At 40.2% G+C, this 20,473-nt stretch overlaps 1 pseudogene; it reads right to left on the reverse strand.

Annotated features, from left to right (window-relative positions):
• The window catches only part of LOC140741986 (glutathione peroxidase 2-like), a 54,983-nt pseudogene that overhangs the window by 16,558 nt on the left and 17,952 nt on the right, over nucleotides 1–20,473 (reverse strand).

Consider the following 20,473-nt stretch of genomic DNA (forward strand, 5'->3'; position numbering starts at 1 on the left):
GTTATGGACAGATGTCATAGGTGAGTAAGTTTCAATGCCTTTTTAAGTGCTCCGGATAACTACAGATACATCTGGCATGATCAAACAAAAGAACAACACATATTACAAATGACAGGCATTTATCTTAAAGGACAAAGAAAGATTTGGTTCTTATTGGGAAGAAATTGAAAATGAAAAAGGTATATCATGCTTTAAGGAGAAATAGGCACAAATGAAAAGTGTATGATTTTTCACTGGCAGGAGGTTTGGTAGCCAGAATAAATGAGTTTACAGTAATTTAGTTAAGAGTCAGTGGATGAGGAAGATAATTTTGCTTTGCGCATCCGTTTAATGCTGTACCAGAAATGTCGGCAGACACCACTTCAGTTGTAACTTTTCAAAAGGATTGGATTTTATATTTGAAAGGAAAATCTGCAGAATGGTTGGCAAAGAACAGAATTATGGAGCTATCAATAAATTCTTGTCTGACATTCAATATTGAATAAATGGTAATTCATTCTAACTAAATCTTGGGAAGCCTGAAGGCATTATCTTCATCATCTACTTAGACTTTAATCCAGGCCTCTTTATGGCAACTGTTTAAGGCTGAAACATACTTTCATACCTGACCTCCAGAATTTCTGGTAGCCTATTCTTATTATCATTTATATCACTTCTTTTGACCTGTGTAGCATCACTTAACTGGTTTTGCCTTGAATCATCTGCAGCTGAAACTGATAGCTGAAGAACAAGATACCAAGCAGATAACTCACATTTGCAACTTGAGAACAGAGGGCACAAACAAGTTTAATGAGTTTTAGGTTGCTAGCAGATCATGATGAAACAGAATTCTGGCATTTTACATAGGTCAGCAGATCTGGGACATCAAAATGTTTATGAGTTTCTCACTGTGTGGAATAGGGTGGTGAAAAGATTGAGGGGAGAGAGCATAATTCACTAGGAATTCACCATGAGCAATATATCCTTTGAACAGTTCACTAAAGGGGACACTTTCTATCTGCTTAACTGAATTATGTTTTGATCTCATACTTTAATCTTAGAAACTTTTTAGCAAATCTATAACCTTTCTGATATTCTCTCTAGGCAATGTCATAACAAACAAACAAACCTCACAAGAAATTATGCATAAATTAAGTTGCCAGAGATTTACACATTTGTTACCGTCTTATCTCTCCATTGTGCTCTTCAGTACTGCTATTTCTTTACACCATAATAACCATATAACAATTACAGCACAGAAACAGGCCATCTCAGTCCTTCTAGTCCGTGCCAAACACTTACTCTCACCTAGTCCCACTGACCTGCACTCAGTCCATAACCCTCCATTCCTTTCCTGTCTGTATACCTATCCAATTTTACTTTAAATGACAATATTGAACCTGCCTCTACCACTTCTACTGGAAGCTCGTTCTACACAGCTACCACTCTCAGAATAAAGAAGTTCCCCCTCATGTTACCCCTAAACGTTCACCCCCAACTCAACTCATGTCCTCTTGTTTGAATCTCCCCTACTCTCAATGGAAAAAGCCTATCTACGTCAACTCTATCTATCCCCTCATAATTTTAAATACCTCTATCAAGTCCCCCCTCAACATTCTATGCTCCAAAGAATAAAGACCTAACTTGTTCAACCTTCCTCTGTAACCTAGGTGCTGAAACCCAGGTAACATTCTAGTAAATATTCTCTGTACTCTCTCTATTTTGTTGACATCTTTCCTATAATTCGGTGACCAGAACTGTACACAATGCTCCAAATTTGGCCTTACCAATGCCTTGTACAACTTTAACATTACATCCCAACTCCTATACTCAATTATAAAGGCCTTTATAATTTATAAAGGCCAGCATCCCAAAAGCTTTCTTCACCACCCTATCCACATGAGATTCCACCTTCAGGGAACTATGCACCATTATTCCTAGATCACTCTGTTCTAATGCATTCTTCAATGCCCTACCATTTACCATGTATGCCCTATTTTGATTAGTCCTACCAAAATGTAGCACCTCACACTTATCAGTATTAAACTCCATCTGCCATCTTTCAGTCCACTCTTCTAACTGGCCTAAATCTCTCTGCAAGCTTTGAAAACCTACTTCATTATCCACAACACCACTTATCTTAGTATCATCCGCATACTTACTAATCCAATTTACCACCCCATCATCCAGATCATTAATGTATATGACAAACAACATTGGACCCAGTACAAATCCCTGAGGCACACCACTAGTCACTGGCCTCCAACCTGACAAACAGTTATCCACCACTTCTCTCTGGCATCTCCTGTTGAATCCATTTTACTACTTCAATATTAATACCTAACAATTGAACCTTCCTAACTAATCTTCTGTGTGGAACCTTGTCAAAGGCCTTACTGAAGTCCATATAGACAACATCCATTGCTTTACCCTCATCAACTTTCCTAGTAACCTCTTCAAAAAATTCAATAAGATTTTTCAAACATAATCTTCCACGCACAAATCCATGTTGACTGTACCTAATCAGACCCTGTCTATCCAGATAATTATATATACCATCTCTAAGAATACTTTCCATTAATTTACCCACCACTGACATCAAACTTACAGGCCGATAGTTGCTAGGTTTACTCTTAGAACCCTTTTTAAACAATGGAACCACGTGAGCAATACGCCAATCCTCCGGCACCATGACATTTGACATATTTCTGTCAGAGCCCCTGCTATTTCTACACTAACTTCCCTCAAGGTCCTAGGGAATATCCTGTCAGGACCTGGAGACTTATCCACTTTTATATTCTTTAAAAGTGCCAATACTTCCTCTTCTTTAATCATCATAGTTTCCATAACTACCCTACTTGTTTCCCTTACCTTACACAATTCAATATCCTTCTCCTTAGTGAATACCAAAGAAAAGAAATTGTTCAAAATCTCCCCCATCTCTTTTGGCTCCACACTAGCTATCCACTCTGATTCTCTAAGGGACCAATTTTATCCCTCACTATCCTTTTGCTATTAATATAACTGCAGAAGCCCTTTGGATTTATTTTCACCTTACTTCCCAAAGCAACCTCATATCTTCTTTTAGCTTTTCTAATTTCTTTCTTAAGATTCTCTTTACATTCTTTATATTCCTCGATCACCTCATTTACTCCATACTGCCTATATTTATTGAAGATATCTCTCTTTTTCCAAACCAAGTTTCCAATATCCCTTGAAAACCATGGCTCTCTCAAACTTTTACCTTTCCTTTCAACCTAACAGGAACATAAAGATTCTGTACCCTCAAAATTTCACCTTTAAATGACCTCCATTTCTCTATTACATCCTTCCCATAAAACAAATTGTCCCAATCCACTCCTTCTAAATCCTTTCACATCTCCTCAAAGTTAGCCTTTCTCCAATAAAAAATGTCAACCCTGGGTCCAGTCCTATCCTAATCCATAATTATATTGAAACTAATGGCATTGTGATCACTGGACCCGAAGTGCTCCCCAACACAAACCTCCATCACCTGACCTATCTCATTCCCTAACAGGAGATCCAACACTGCCCCTTCTCTAGTTAGTACCTCTATGTATTGTTGCAAAAAACTATCCTGCACACATTTTACAAACTCCAGACCATCCAGCCCTTTTACAGTATGGGCTTCCCAGTCTATGTGTGGAAAATTAATATCTCCTACAATCACAACCTTGTGCTTACTACAAATATCTGCTATCTCCTTACAAATTTGCTCCTCCAATTCTCGCTCCCCATTAGGTGGTCTATAATACACCCCTATAAGTGTTACTACACCTTTCCCATTCCTCAATTCCACCCAAATAGCCAGACGAGCCCTCTAATCTATCCTGCCAGAGCGCCGCTGTAATATTTTCTCTGACAAGCAATGCAACACCTCCCCCTCTTGTCTCTCCAATTCTATTATACCTGAAGCAATTAAATCCAGGAATATTTAGTTGCCAATCACACCCCTCTTGCAACCATGTTTCAGTAATAGCTACAATATCATATTTCCAGGTATCAATCCATGCTCTAAGCTCATCCACCTTTCTTACAATGCTCCTAGCATTAAAATAAATGCATTTAAGAAATTCTCTACCTATTACTCTCTGTTTATCTCTAACAGTGCAACCAACTTTACTATCTTCTTTTTCTTCCTTCTCCCATACATCTGTTCCTACACTCTGGTTCCTCTCCCCCCTTGTATCTAGTTTAAATCCACTGGAGCCTCTCTAGCAAACCTACCTGCAAGAATATTTGTCCCCTTCCAGTTCAGATGTATACCATCCCACTGGAACAGGTCCCACCTTCCCTGGAAAACTCCCTAAAAAATCTGAAGCCCTCCCTCCTGCACCATATCTTCAGCCATGTGTTAATCTGTGCTATCTTACTATCTCTAAACCCGCCTGCACGTGGCACTGGTAGCAATCCTGAGATTGCTATCCTGGAGGTCCTGTCCTTTAACTTGGCGCCTAACTCCCTAAACTCACCTTTCAGGACCTCCTCACTCTTCCTACCCACGTCATTGGTCCCTACATGGACCACGACATCCGGCTGCTCACCCTCCCTCTTGAGAATACTGGGAACCTGATCCGAGATATCGCGGACCCTGGTACCAGGGAGGCAACAGACCATCCAGGATTCTCCATCTCTTCCACAGAACCTCTTATCTGTCCCCCAACTATCAAATCCCCTATCACTATTTTCCCTCCTTCCCTTCTGAGCTGAGGGTCCAGTCTCAGTGCCAGAGATGCAACCACTGCAATTTGGTAGGTCGTCCCCACCAACAGTATCCAGACCGTTATTATTGATGGGAATGGCGGCAGGGGAGCTCTGCTCATTCTGTTTAATCCCCTTCCCTCTCCTGACAGTCACCCAGCTACCTGTCTACTTACTCTTAGGGGTGACTATCTCCCTGTAACTCCTGTTTATTTCTGCCTCTGCTTCCGGAATGATCCAAAGTTCATCCAGCTCCAGCTCCAGTTCCCTAACATGGTTTGTCAGGAGCTGCAGCTGGATGCACCTTTTGCAGGTGTAATCATCAGGGACAGCTGTGCTCGCCCTGACTTCTCACATTCTGCAAATGGAGCACTCAACTGCCCTAACTGCTGCCTCCATTACCTACTCCTAAGGTAATTAAATTAATTAAAGGAACTTACCTGACCTTACCTCACTTGGAGTGAAGTTCATCCTCAGCCTCTGCTTGCCGAAGCCTCTCAAGCCATAGCCTTCCTACTCTGTCTCCCTCTACTACGTCGCCCGCTCCGTTAATCTGCTCGTTTCTTGAATTCTCCCGCTGCCTTATGCTTCTCCTGCTTTCATGCACTTGCGCTGTCATGCCCCATTCAAACCTCGCCTCTGCCTGTTGAGCCAAAGCCATCCCACTCAGCCTCAGTCCACTCTGACGATGGCCGCTGTATATGGTGGTCTTTTTTTTAACCTTTGGCGTGCTATATCACACGCCTGCACAGTCTAGTCTCTTGCTTCGATTTAAAAAACTGTTGAAAAATTCCTCTCCTTTTTAAACCTTTGGCGCCATGTCACGCACCTGCGCAGTCTAGCCTCTTTTCCCCGATCAGTTTTTTAAAAAGGCTTCTGTCCAAGATGCCTTTACTCCTCCACTCTCTGCCTCTTACTTATAATACAAATGCTAATAAAAAAAGCAAACAAAAATCAAACAAAGCCTTAATTAATTAATTAATATTGAAGGAATGAGATGTAGAGGTCTTGAAAGAGAGTCTATAGTTCATGGGAGCACTTCAGTGTTGGGGTGACTGAAGTTCAGTGAAGCTATCCCCTCTGGTTCAAGGATTAATAATTGTTCCTGAACGTGGTGTTGTGGATCGTGAGGCTCCTGTACCTCCTTCCTGATGGCAACAGCAAGAAGAGAGCATGGCCTGGCTGGTGGAGGTCTCTGATGATGGATGCTACTTTCCTGTGACAGCACTATTTGTAGACGTGCTCAATGGTGGAAAGGGCTGTACCCATGATAAGCTGGGCTGTTTCCACTACTTTTCCATTCAGGGCATTGGTGTTTCCATACCAGCGTATAATGCGACCTGTCAGTATACTCTCCATAATTGATAGAAAATCAGTAAGAGGTGGAGAGTGCAGAAGTAAAGGCATCTTGGAGAGAAGCCAATTTTTTTAACTGATCAGGGAAAAGAGGCTAGACTGCGCAGGCGCGTGATGTAGTGCCCCAAAGGTTTAAAAAAAAAGACCGCCATATACGGTGGCCATCATCAGAGTGGGATGGCTTTGGCTCAACAGGGTTCGGCATGAACAGGCAGAGGCGAGGGTAGATTCCGGTAAGTTTTGTTTTGTTTGTTAGCTCCTCTTGCAGGATGTGGAAAGACAGGGAGACCTCCGGTGTCCCTGACAACGACACCTGCAAGAAGTGCATCCAGCTGCAGCTCCTAACAAACCGTGTTAGGGAACTGGAGCAGGAGCTGGATGACCTCCGGATCATTTGGGAAAATGAGGAGTTTATAGATAGTAGCTACAGGAAGGCAGTTACGCCAAAGGAGCAGCGCACAGGTAATTGGGTTACCATCAGGCGAGGGAAGGGGAAAGGGCAGGCAGAGCAGGGCTCCTCTGTGGTCATGCCCTTCAACAACAAGTATACCGATTTGGATACTGTTAGGGGGAATGAGTTACCTGGGACAAGCTGCGGAAGCCAGATCTCTGGCACTGAGTCTGGTTCTGCAGTACAGAAGGGAGGGGGAAGAAGAGGAGAACGGTAGTGATGGGGACTCGATAGAGGTACGGACAGGAGGTTCTGTGGTCGCGACAGAGACTCCCAGATGGTTTGTTGCATCCCAGGTGCCAGGGTCAGGGATGTCTCTGATAGTGTGCACAGCATTCTGAAATGGGAGGGTGAGCAGCCAGATGTCATGGTACACATCGGTACCAATGACTTAGGAAGAAAGAGTGAGGAGGTCCTGAAGAGTGAGTATAGAGAGCTTGGTAGGAAGTTAAAAAGCAGGACCTTGAGGGTGGTAATCTCAGGATTGCTACCTGTGTCGCATGCCAGTGAGGGTAAGAGTAGGATGCTCTGGAAGATGAACACATGGCTGAGGAACTGGTGTAGGGGGCAGGGTTTCAGATTTCAGGATCATTGGGACTTCTTCTGGGGCAGGTGGGACCTGTACAAGAGAGATGGGTTACACCTGAACTACAGGGGTACCAATATCCTTGCAGGGAGGTGGGATGGGGTTAAACTAGATTTGCAGGGGGATGGGAACCAGAGTAGGAGTGGAGTGGGGGTGAAAATAAATTATGTTAAAGTTTCATGCAAAGTCACAAATAGAAGGGTTGTGTGTGGTGGTAATAATCTTCTGAGATGTGTCTATTACAATGCGAGGAGTATGGTGGGGAAGGCTGGCGAGCTGAGGGCATGGATTGGCATGTGGAATTATGACATTGTAGCCATTAGTGAAACTTGGCTACAGGACGGGCAGGACTGGCAGCTTAATGTTCCGGAGTTCCCATGTTTCAGACGTGATAGAGGCAGAGGGATGAAGGGTCGGGGGGGGGGGGGCATTTCTAGTCAGGAAAAATGTTACAGCAGTGCTCAGGCAGGACAGATTAGAGGGCTTGTCTACCGAGGCCATATGGGTGGAGCTGAGAAACAGGAATGGTATGACCACATTAATAGAGTTGTATTATAGACCACCCAATAGTCAGCGAGAATTGGAGGAGCAAATCTACAGAGAGATAGCAGACAATGGCAGGAAACATAAAGTTGTGATAGTAGGGGATTTTAATTTTCCATGTATTGATTGGGACACCCATACTGTTAAAAGGTCTAGATGGGTTAGAGTTTGTAAAATGTGTTCAGGAAAGTTTTCTAAATCAATATATAGAGGTACCGACTAGAGAGGATGCAATATTAGATCTCCTATTAGGAAACAAGTTAGGACAGCTGACAGAAGTGTGTGTAGGGGAACACTTTGGTTCCAGTGATCATAACACCATTAGTTTCAACTTGATTATGGATAAAGCTAGATCTGGTCCTCGGGTTGAGTTTCTAAACTGGAAAAAGGCCAAATTTGAAGAAATGAGAAAGGATCTAAAAAGCGTGGATTGGGACAGGTTGTTCTCTGGCAAGGATGTTTTTTGGTAAGTGGGAGGTCTTCAAAGGAGAAATTTTGAGAGTGCAGAGTTTATATGCTCCTGTCAGGATTAAAGGCAAAGTGAATGAGAATACGGAACCTTGGTTCTCTAGGGATATTGGAACTCTGATAAAGAAGAAGAGAGAGATGTATGACATATATAGGAAACGAAGCAAATAAGGTACTTGAGGAGTATAAAAAGTGCAAAAAAAAGACAAGAAAGAAATCAAGAGGGCTAAAAGAAGACATGAGGTAGCTTTGGCAGTCAAGGTGAAGGGTAATCCAAAGAGCTTCTACAGGTATATTAATAGCAAAAGAATAGTAAGGGATAAATTGGTCCTCTTGAAGATCAGAGTGGTGGGCTATGTATGGAACCAAAAGAAATGGGGGAGATCTTAAATGGGTTTTTTGCATCTGTATTTGCTAAGGAAACTGGCATGGAGTCAATGGAAATAAGGCAAACAAGTAGTGAGGTCATGGAACCTGTACAGATTGAAGAGGAGGAGGTGCTTGCTATCTTGAGGCAAATCAGAGTAGATAAATCCCCAGGACCTGACAGGGTATTCCCTCAGACCTTGAAGGAGACTAGTGTTGAAATTGCAGGGGCCCTGGCAGATATATTTAAAATGTCGGTATCTACGGGTGAGGTGCCAGAGGATTGGAGGATAGCTCGTGTTGTTCCGTTGTTTAAAAAATGCTCTAAAAGTAAACCGGGAAATCATAGGCCGGTAGGTTTGACATCGGTAGTAGGTAAATTATTGGAAGGAGTACTAAGAAATAGGATCTACAAGTATTTAGATAGACAGGTTGTGTGGTGAGAGTCGACATGGCTTTGTGCGTGCTAGGTCATGTTTAACAAATCTATTAAAGTTTTTTGAGGAGGTTACAAGGAAAGTGGATGAAGGGAAGGCAGTGGAAGTTGTCTACATGGACTTCAGTAAGGCCTTTGACAAGGTCCCACATGGGAGGTTAGTTAGGGAGATTCACTCGCTAGGTATACATGGTGAGGTAGTAAATTGGATGAGACATTGGCTCAATGGGAGAAGTCACAGAGAGTGGTAGTGGAAGATTGCTTCTCTGAGTGGAGGTCTGTGACTAGTGGTATGCCACAGGGATCAGTGCTGGGTCCATTGTTATTTGTCATCGTTCTCAATGATTTGGATGATAATGTGAAATATTGGATCAGCAAATTTGCTGATGATACAAAGATTGGAGGTGTAGTGGACAGTGAGGAAGGTTTTCAAAGCTTGCAGAGGGGTTTGGACCAGCTGGGAAAATGAGCTGAAAAATGGCAGATGGAGTTTAATACAGACAAGTGTGAGGTATTGCACTTTGGAAGGAAAAACCAAAGTAGAACATACAAGTAAATGGTAGGGCACTGAGGAGTGCAGTAGAACAGAGGGATCTAGGAATACAGATACAAAATTCCCTAAAAGTGGTGTCACAGGTAGATAGTGTAGTAAAGAGAGCTTTTGGTACATTGGCCTTTATAAATTAAAGTACTGAGTTTAAGAGTTGGAATGCTATGATGAGGTTGTATAAGGCATTGGTGAGGCTGAATTTGGAGTATTGTGTGCAGTTTTGGTCACCGAATCACAGGAAGGATATTAATAAGGTTGAAAGAGTGCAGAGAAGGTTTACAAGGATGTTGCCGGGACTTGAGAAACTGAGTTACAGAGAAAGGTTGAATAGGTTAGGACTTTATTCCCTGGAGTGTAGAATAATGAGGGGTGATTTGATAGAGATATATACAATTATGATGGGTACAGATAGAGTGAATGCAAGCAGGCTTTTTCCACTGAGGCTAGGGGAGAAAAAAACCAGAGGACATGGGTTAAGGGTGAAGGGCGAAAAGTTTAAAGGGAACATTAGGGGGGGCTTCTTCACACAAAGAGTGGTGGGAGTGTGGAATGAGCTGCCAGATGAAGTGGTAAATGCGGGCTCTTAACATTTAAGAAAAGCTTGGAGAGGTACATGGATGAGAGGTGTATGGAGGGATATGGCCCAGGTGCAGGTCAGTGGGACTAGGCAGAAAAATAGTTTGGCACAGCCAAGAAGGGCCAAAAGGCCTGTTTCTGTGCAGTAATGTTCTATGGTTCTATGGTCCTAATCTGGATGCAGTCTCCATAGTAAATATTTGAGTGCCTGATCCAGGTCTTGAGGTATTGCTATACTGTTGGGCAATTTTCCTGAGAAATATTTCCCTCATGTAAGAGTTTATGAAACTTAGCTTAACAAAATTGATCAATTATAATGATGCTCTTATGGGTTATTAAGGAGTAAGCTATATTTCAAACCAAAGAATAACTTTTTGCTTCATGCATCTCAACTTCAGCAATCACTCCCTCACAATCATTATTTCAGGACATGATAATTGAAAGCCTTGCTTTAGCAGGAACTAGGAAGAAGCTGCTATTCTTCTCAATAATCCTCCTTTCATATTACTGCACATGATACTTTGTCCTGTCAAAATGATGATTCAGAGGGAAAAGGGTGTAAACAGTAAACATCAAACCCTTGGATATAGAAGCTCCCATTTGCCAACTCAGAGTAACTACAATATTGCAGATAATAATTAGCAATACAGATTTTGCCATGAAATTTCACGGCCTATTTCTCCAAAATGGTGAACTGTTATGTCAGGACTTTGCCCTCTCATTTCTCACAAACTTTGTACAAAAACTTCCTGTACACTTACAGGTATGGTCACCAAGCTGGATTGATACATAACCATATCTACTGTATTCTGATTTATTAAAGAGGAGCAATGAGTTTTTGAAGTATTTCATACATGTTGTTGCCTTTCATAGAGATGGCAACAAATATTAAATACAAAGTTGGTGATGATCTCTATTGTGTAGGAAAGTTAATTGTGCACCTATTAATTCTGGAATGTAATGACAAAGGTAACTGTAATCATATTCTTAATCACTTCTATTTCAGTATGTTTTGTGTCTTTGAAAGAAACAAAGTCTGTAATTTGGGAAAAGGATATGATAGCAGTAAATATGACCTTGCATGGATCATTTCCACTTTTAAGGGATTCTTCTTGGTTTTAGTTATTGTCCACAATGCCCTGGGAAACCAAGGTTCTGAGCAGATCAATAGAAGTTTGAAAATCAGTGCTGATAACAACAGAGAATTTACAATAAGTCTTACCATTGTGAACACTCTGTGCTGAAATGGTAGTTTTTGCTTGAGCCAATTAAAATATTACCAATGAATAGAAATTTTCTATTATAAATTCACTGTAGTTTCATTTCGCTTTTGTGTTTATTTTTATGCTATGTGGTAATCAAGATACTTTATTTTTTCATGCAGGTAAATAAAATGTCTGAGAAACTGAGGCAGTGCAGGGAAGACTTAGCAGCAGCTTTGGATCGAGCCTTGGAGGGCAATATTGTTTCTCCTGTGTTCTCTTCAGACTCTGAGTGGCTTGAATCAGCAAGGTTACTGGAACCAGACCATGGTGCATTCATTGACAATTCCTTTGCTAGACTGTGCCCATCTTTCAATTCTCCCCACTTCACCCAGACATTTCTTCAAATGTTGCCCGAGAGAGGACCATATTACTGTATGCCAAAGGAACTTGCCTTGATGGATTGCAATAATGTTGCATTTAAAGTAAAGTGGTTAGTTTATGGAAATGGGGAAAATTTTATCATGAATGCCAATGTTCCAGTACCATATGGTCCCTTTAAGAGTGGTTGTGAGAACACAGACAATATTACACAAGAATATATCAGGTACTTAATAATTGAGGTATAAATTGTATAACTTTCTGCCACCGTGTATAGAAACATAGAAAACCTACAGCACAATACAGGCCCTTTGGCCCACAATGCTGTGCTGAACATGTACTTACTTTAGAAATTACCTAGTGTTACCCATAGCCCTCTATTTTTCTAAGCTCCAAGTACCTATCCAAGAGTCTCTTAAAAAAAGAGACTCTTTTATTTTCTTGTATATGTGTTTCCTCTAAATATTACACCTCATTTGCAGAAAGAAGGTTCAAAGTAACCATGAAGGAAAAGGGCAAATAATAACCAAAGTAGATTTAAAAATAGAGACAGTGCTAAAGAGGTCCTTTAAGAGCAACCAATGTGATATGTATGAAAATCAATATATCTTAGAAGATTCCAGTGGGCATCATTATAGTTAAGTAATGGTTGTCAAGATCAAGTGAAAGAACCAATAAGAATGTTCCGTTTTGAGGTGTATGTGTGTGTACCATCCATAAAGCAGAAGGAGGAAATTTTGGGTGATTATTGGATTGGTGAGGAGATAGAGATTTGAAAATGGGCTCTTGAATTTAACATGCTGAGGCATGTGTATAACAAGAGATGAGATCTTCAGTCCATAAGTATGAAATTATGGTGTTTTTGTTAGAGCTTTTCAAAATCTGGGGTGGGATGAAGTAGGACAGCATTGGGACAACGTAGAACAGGATTTCAGCAGGGCAATATGGAGATCAGGTAAAAGAACATTACACAGGGCTTCTGTGTTCTCCAAATGTACAACCTCAGGGTTCTCAATTCCATCATAAATGCATCTTCATTTTGCATGATCATTGTCCAGAAGTACCCAGAATTTGGTGGATATTGCACTTCTTCAAGGAAGCTTTGAGTGCATCCTTAAATATTTTCCTATGTCCACTTGGTAGAATAATAGAAAAGCTTCATAGAAGTGTATAACAAAAAAAAATGGGCCTTTGCATCCAACCTTATCTATGTTGGCCTAGGTTAATCCAATTTGTCTGAAGTAGACCTGTATCTTTCTATCCTTTCCTATTGATTTAATTTCCTGTCATGACAGTGCTCAGAATAGAGTATCTGCTTCGGAGTTCTGGTGTTTAATGTGTATGTGAAAACTAAATCCACAACGCTAATCAGTGGTCTGAAAAATACATGTAGATAGTGAAAACGAATAGGATAAAAAACATCAGAGATAGTTGTGACTACATGTGGCAAAACCACTTACCAACAAGTGTTAAGATTAGAGAAATTTATGAGGAATTTAGAAATAGGAAAGATAAGAAAGATTATCAATGCATTATCATTGGGATTTGAATTAGGGTAAACTGCAGGCACTGTAGAAGTCAGATTTGAAGATGTCAAATAAACAATATTAATTAATGTATTTTCCATTTCTCAAAAGTCCCTCACAAGAAACCAACAATCATACATGTCCAGAAACACAGGGAAATAATTCATGTGAAGAACTGACAAAGAATCTCCTAGAAGTAATAGGTAATACTGATTATTTCAGAACTACTTAAATGGCATTCTTTGAAATTAGAGTATTTGAATAGCATTGAAAAGCTATTCTGTATACCATTTTATTTAATTATTGATATGAGATCTTAAAAGACCCCATGGGGGTAGAACTATACTAATTTGCCAGGGAGCAGCCATTGAGACACTAATGAAAATAGGACTATGAGAGATAAATAACTCAAGAAGAATAATTAGGAGGTTTTTAATTTAGAACAGACAAGAATTGCTTTGGCAACTACAGAGAGCTAGGTCTGGGTTCAAAATATTCCTGAATACTAACTCCATTATGTCCTCTCAGATGATTATAAAATATTCTGTAGTGGTATTTCATGTAAAACAGTGTTGTTCTGATCAGGTCTTGAAGGGTCTTGGCCGAAATATCAATTGTTTATTCATTACATAGATGATGCTTGACCTGCTGAGTTCCTCCAGGCAGTTTGTGTTTGTTGCTCTTATGGGGATAGTGTAAGCGAGCTAGGGCTTTTCTCTGGAGCAAAGGAGGATGAGAGATGGTTTGATAAAGGTATACACGATGATAAGAGGCATACCCAGCCAGAGACTTTTTCTCAGGGCAGAAATGACTAAATACAAGGGGAAATAATTTTAATGTGATTAGAGAAAAATATAGAGCAGATGTCAGGTGTAGGCTTTTTACAAAGAAAATGGAACACTCTGCCAGGGGTAGTAATAGAAGCATTTATTATTAATTAACATTAGGGACTTATGTGAATCTTAAGTTTGCACGTGGATGAAAGAAAAATAGAGGGCATTGTGCAAGGGAAGGGTTAGATTGATCTTGGAGTAGGTTACGTTGTGACAAAGGGTGTTCAATGTTCTATGCTATTGAGAAATTTATCTATGAGAAGTGTTTCTATGAGAAAGGGGCACAATCCATGGTTAACTAAGGTGATCATGAGTAATGTTATATTGGGAAAAAGGGCACACTAAGTGTCAAGGGCTAGTTGTAGACTAAGACAATTGAGAAGCTTTTAGGATGTAGAAGTAGAAGACTAGAAAACTCACAGGAAGGGATACAATTGTTTTGAAAGAAAACTTGTGTGTGAGATCAAAACAAAGAGTTTCTGTGGATATATAAATAGAGAAACATTAGCATGGATACTTATGGGGACCTTTGGAGAACAAGGTTAATGAATTAATATCAGGAAAGATAGAAATGGCAGATATGTTAAATCAGCTGTTTGCATCAGACTTCACCACAGAGGACACTGCAAACATCTCTAAGGTAACAGACAAGCTCATTTCAAATGATAGGAGGAAACTAAAAATTTCAATCACAGGTGGAAAAAGTATTTGAGCAATTTACAGGACAGATGACTGCATTCTAGGGTGTCAAAGGAAGCTGAGATAGTGAACCCACTGTTTGAAATTTATCAAAACTTGCTAAATTCCAGGTGCTTACCAGTAAATTGGAAAACAGGAAGACAGCAGTTGGGTAACTATAGACCACTTAGTTCAAAATATATTTTGTCAGCAGTATGCTAGATGCAGTAATCAAAGAGGAAATGATTAATCATTTAACAAAGTTGAATATAATCAATTTTTTACATAGTTTAATCAAAGGTAAACTATGTTGAAAGGGAGAGTTGAAGGAGAGGAACCTATAGCTGTATGGCACGTGATTGGCTAATTCGATATTTGCATTCATGAGCAGGTATACAGGTGTACCTAATGAAATAGCCTCCCAGTGTATATCCCATTATAGAATCACAATGTCATCATAACATGGTCTTTTACTTATTTTCATATCATTGGCAATCTTGCAAACATTACATTGTGTTCACTTCTCTGGGTAAATACCTGCTCGTTAATGCAGATACCTATTCAGCCAATCATGTGGCAGCAACTCAATGCATGCAGACATAGTCGAGAGATTCAGTTGTTGTTCAGACCAAATATCAGAATGGGGAAGAAATGTGATCTAAGTGACTTTGACCATGGTATTCCTTAGAGTATAGCCAATTGAGGGAAGTTAAGATGGCTTGATGGGTCAGATGTTGAGATGTTTTCACTAAGGTGAGAGTCATGAACAAGGTGATTTAGTTGTAAAATAAGGGGCCATCAATTTAAAACTGAGGTACATGGAATTTTCTTCTCTCAGAGGGTAATAAAACTTTGGAATGCTCTGCATCTGAGGGCAGTGGTGGGCAGATCATTAGATACATTTAAGGTAGAAATAGGTAAATATATGAAAGACCAAGAAATTGAGTGTTATCCCCATAACTGTGGTCAGCAAAGATGAGCCATGATCGTATTGAATGTCTGGTGGCCTATTGCTGCACTTATAGAAGCAGAAAAACCTACAGCACAATACAGACCCTTAGGCCCACAATGCTGTGCTGAACATGTACTTACTTTAGAAATTACCTAGGGTTACCCATAGTGTTCTATTTTTCTAAGCTCCATGTACCTATCCAAGAGTGTCTTAAAAAAAACACTCTTTTATTGTCTTGTGTTTTGTGTATTTGCATAATCCCCAATCAGGTCTGCAGTAAAATATTCACCAGTCAAACCATTTTCTTCCTGAAATCCTCATCATCCAGCCAGCTTCATTAATCTGTACATCCCACCTCTGTATCTGGCGTAAGCAAATGAAAATTCTGGGTTGTAACTGAGGTTTATGCAGGACGTTCTTGTGGTGAACTACATATACCTGTCTGGACACGCCCCTCTGCTGACTGCTCCTGTGGCTCCTCCCACAGACCCCTGTTTAAAGGCGGTTGGAGGCACTGCTCCCCCCTCAGTCTCCAGGATGTTGTGTGGTGGTCCCTTGCAGCTAATAAAAGCCTATCGTTCGCCTCCCGTCTCCGAGAGTTATTGATGGTGCATCAGTTCTAGGGCACCCAGGTCAAAATTTCTGTTACTGAGAATAGTTAAGTGAGTAGAAGAGGAACTGATCTCCAAAAGTCATAAAGTTAAAGATGAAACATTCTTTTCAACATTTTAAGCAAGAATTGTGTATTATTTTTGTTTTGTACAATTTTAGAGTGGAAAAAAAAAGAAAGGAGCACCATACAAAAGTTTGGGCACCCCAAAAGATTTGAGCTCTCAGATAACTTTTACCAAGGTCTTAGACCTTAATTAGCTTGTTAGGGCTATGGCTTGTTCACAATTATCATTAGGGAAGGCCAGGTTATGCAAATTTCAAAGCTTTATAAATACCCTGACTCCTCAAACCTTGTCCCAACAATCAGCAGCCATAGGCTCCTCTAAGCAGCTGCCTAGCACTCTGAAAATTAAGATAAATGATGCCCACAAAGCAGGAGAAGGTTATAAGAAGATAGCAAAGCGTTTTCAGGTAGCCATTTCCTCAGCTCATAATGTAATTAAGAAATGGCAGTTAATAGGAATGGTGGAGGTCAAGTTGAGGTCTGGAAAACCAAGAAAAGTTCCCGAGAGAACTGCTCGTAGGATTGCTAGAAAGGCAAATCACACTTCCCGTTTGACTGCCAAAGACCTTCAGGAAGATTTAGCAGACTCTGGAGTGGTGGTGTGCAGTGACACCTGCCCAAATATGACCTTCATGGAAGAAACATCAGAAGAAAGCCTTTCCTGCATCCTCACCACAAAATTCAGCATCAGAAGTTTGCAAAGGAACATCTAAACAAGCCTGATGCATTTTGGAAACAAGTCCTGCGGACTGATGAAGTTAAAATAGAACTTTTTGGCCGCAATGAGGAAAGGTATGTTTGGAGAAAAAAGGGTGCAGAATTTTATAAAAAGAACACCTCTTCAACTGTTAAGCACAGGGTGGATCGATCATGCTTTGGACTTGTGTTGCAGCCAGTGGCATGGGGAACATTTCACTGATGGAAGGATGAATTCAATTAAATACCAGCAAATTCTGAAAGCAAACATCACACCGTCTATTAAAAAAAAGCTGAAGATGAAAAGAGGATGGTTTCTACAACAGGATAATGATCCTAAACACACCTCAAAATCCACAATGGACTACCTCAAGAGGCACAAGCTAGAGGTTTTGCCATGGCTCTCACAGTCCCCCAACCTAAACATCATCGAAAATCTGTGGATAAACCTCAAAAGAGCAGTGCATGCAAGGCGGCCCAAGAATCTCACAGAGCTAGAAGCCTTTTGCAAGGAAGAATGGGTGAAAATCCCCTAAACAAGAATTGAAAGACTCTTAGCTGGCTACAGAAAGCATTTACAAGCTGTGATACTTGCCAAAGGGGGTGTTACTAAGGGTGCCCAAACTTTTGCTTTGGGCCCTTTTCCTTTTCTGTTATTTTGAAACTGTAAAAGATGGAAATAAAAAAGTAATCTTGCTTAAAATATTAAAGAAATGTGTCATCTTTAACTCTATGCCTTTGGAAATCAGGTCATCTTTTACTTACTTAGCTATTCACAGTAACAGAAATTTTGACCAGGTGTGCCCACACTTTTGCATGCCACTGTACCTCTAAATCAAACCCAATTCAGCTCGCAGTGATTGATTCCTTACATTACTGATCCCAATGTAAGCAGCATTGTCATCTGTTAAGGAGTAAAAGCCTCTGAAAGTTGTCTAGTTGTTTTAAAAATGTTTGAGGCAAGTCGTTTACATAGAGTAATGAGTTAGACAGACAAACTTATATTGCCATCAGAAACCCAAGTCACCAATCCATGCAATGAAGCTATTAGCAGCATTATGATCTCAGTATTCCATAGTTAAAGCCTCAGTTGGGAACACCATATTGTGTTGAACCCTATTTCCATTAAAGCACATTGCAGACCTTCCCTAGGTTTTATATAATTGCTGTAGTTTTACTGTACAGCAAGGAACCTCCCTTTGATCCACTGAGTTCACTGATCATCAAATATCCATTTACCCTAGCCATCTAAACCCATTTAATTTCCCCCACATTCCCTTCAGGTTCTACCACACACCAACATGAAAGGTCAATTCATCTCCCAACCTGTGTATCTTAAGAATGCCGAAGGAGACCAGAGCACCCATGGGAAATTCATGCAGTCACAGATTGAGCCTGGGTTCTTGGAGCAACTCTTCCAGTTACCCTGTTGATTCCATTTTGACATTCTGATCCCACCCAAAATAACTTGCATCATAAACTAACAATAAAAGCTTTATATGGTCACATTATACTTGCAAGTTGTGAAATCATTGTATCATTTTGCAGATATTTAAGCAGGGAGCTTTGATAATATTTTGCCATTGTGTTTTATGAAGAGAGCACCAGTATTCGAACGCTTGAGGCATTGGCAGGAAAACTGGAACCTTTGAGTGAATTCTGTCCGCCCTCTTCTCAATCTGCTGGATCTGTGTCTGCAGAAGACACTCTAACCCTTTTCTTTGCAGATCCACCCTGTAGCCCAATAAGGAAAGAACCCCACTTAGGGAAATATAAACTCTCAGATGATGACAACTTGATTAATATTGTCCTGGATATGGAGGAGGATTACAATATATTGAAAAAAATATAGGTAGATTGGTCTATAGTAAAGTGGAAGAACACAATGCTGAGCACATCTTGGAATTGCATTTGACTGATCTGGGTTGAGACAACACACCTGTCTTCCAAATGGATATCTTTACCTGCATTTTAAGCAAGAGTATCTAAAGATCATGCAAGATCTAAAGAAATTCATGAAGCAGTTGCCTCTATTTAAGTTTAGACAACTAGAACTGCATCACATTTCGATGAGGATGTATAAAAGGATCTCCATGCAATTCTGAATGTAGTACACAATCAAAGAGCTAACCAACCTGAAGTTCATCTGGTGTTCCTTCATTACAACCATACTTAGATTTTTGGTGGGTTGCTTAGGTTACTTGATTACTGTCCAATAAATGTTTTACCCCACAGTTTATATGCAGAATGTTACTGTCAAGTTAAACCCTCACTGACAATTAACAAAGGTTCTTATCACAACTTTCCCAGTAGAATTTAATATATTTGATTAATATAAGATAAATAAGAATGTGCAATTTTTTAACAAGTCTGATATAACAGTACACCTTCATGTACTTAAGATAGCAATGGTTAAATAATATGTGCATTAAAGGTCATGCAATTCCTGGCAAAGAGAAAAACAAATGTTAAATAGATGTTTATGCTGAATTAATTACTCTGTGTAATAAACAGTGTTGGTTGAATATGTGAAAAGTTTTTTTTCCTTAACCATTTGCAAAGTTAATATTCTCATCCTAAGAACACACATTCAGCTGAAGACTGTACCATAGTACATATGATGTATAAAATGCATTGTAGTTAATTGCTGAAGTTATTCCAACAGCAGCTTCCAAAATTATGATCTCTACACCCAAGGACAAGGTCAACACAGATGTGGAAGTGACAACTCCTGCATCTTTCCTTTACATAGGAAAGATAAGGCCCATATCCCATATGTAATGCCCTGATTCATGTTTTTACTGTTATGCTGTATGCCTTTCATTTTGGCAGTTCTGTAAGAGCAGTCTGTTCTGTTTTCATGCTTGTTTGGGTTACTGTTGAAGATGAGAAAGAGGGGGAATGTATCCCATCTAATTAGGATGGTCAGATTAAGGGGAGGTTTCTCTGGTGAGGGACACTAAGGTTGGGCTTGGAAATTTTGTTTGAGAGGGGATGAAGAGAGAAGATGCTGGAGAGAACTAGTCGTAGCATACCATCCAGCGGGAGAGGCGTTTGTTCGAGATGAATTTTGAGTGATGTTCGGAAGCTGGTGTGTGCTTTCACGTTAACCAAGAGCCCAGTGCATGAGTGACAGAGAAGTTCAAGATTGTGCACATTTGTCTGTTTAATTAGAATGGGCATTTTCTTTTTGTTATTCTTTACAAACCCTTTAATTAAGATTCATAAATATAATTCCTTTAATTGTTTGCAGTGTACTGCCTGTTATTTCATGGCATTAATTTTTAACAGGGTAGCAAATGACACAGCATCCACACAAACCAGGGTTTGGGATGGGATTGAGCGCACCTCAATCTCACGCGTTTGGTGGGACTGGAGGTTGTCTTCCCTAGACTTGGGCAGCCAAAGAAACGAAGGTGTTTCACATATATGTACAGTACTGTGCAAAAGTCTTAGGTATAAATATTTAGTACTTAAGACATTTGCACAGTACTTT

Source organism: Hemitrygon akajei, chromosome 19 (genome assembly GCF_048418815.1).
Source record: "Hemitrygon akajei chromosome 19, sHemAka1.3, whole genome shotgun sequence".
NCBI lineage: Eukaryota > Metazoa > Chordata > Chondrichthyes > Myliobatiformes > Dasyatidae > Hemitrygon > Hemitrygon akajei.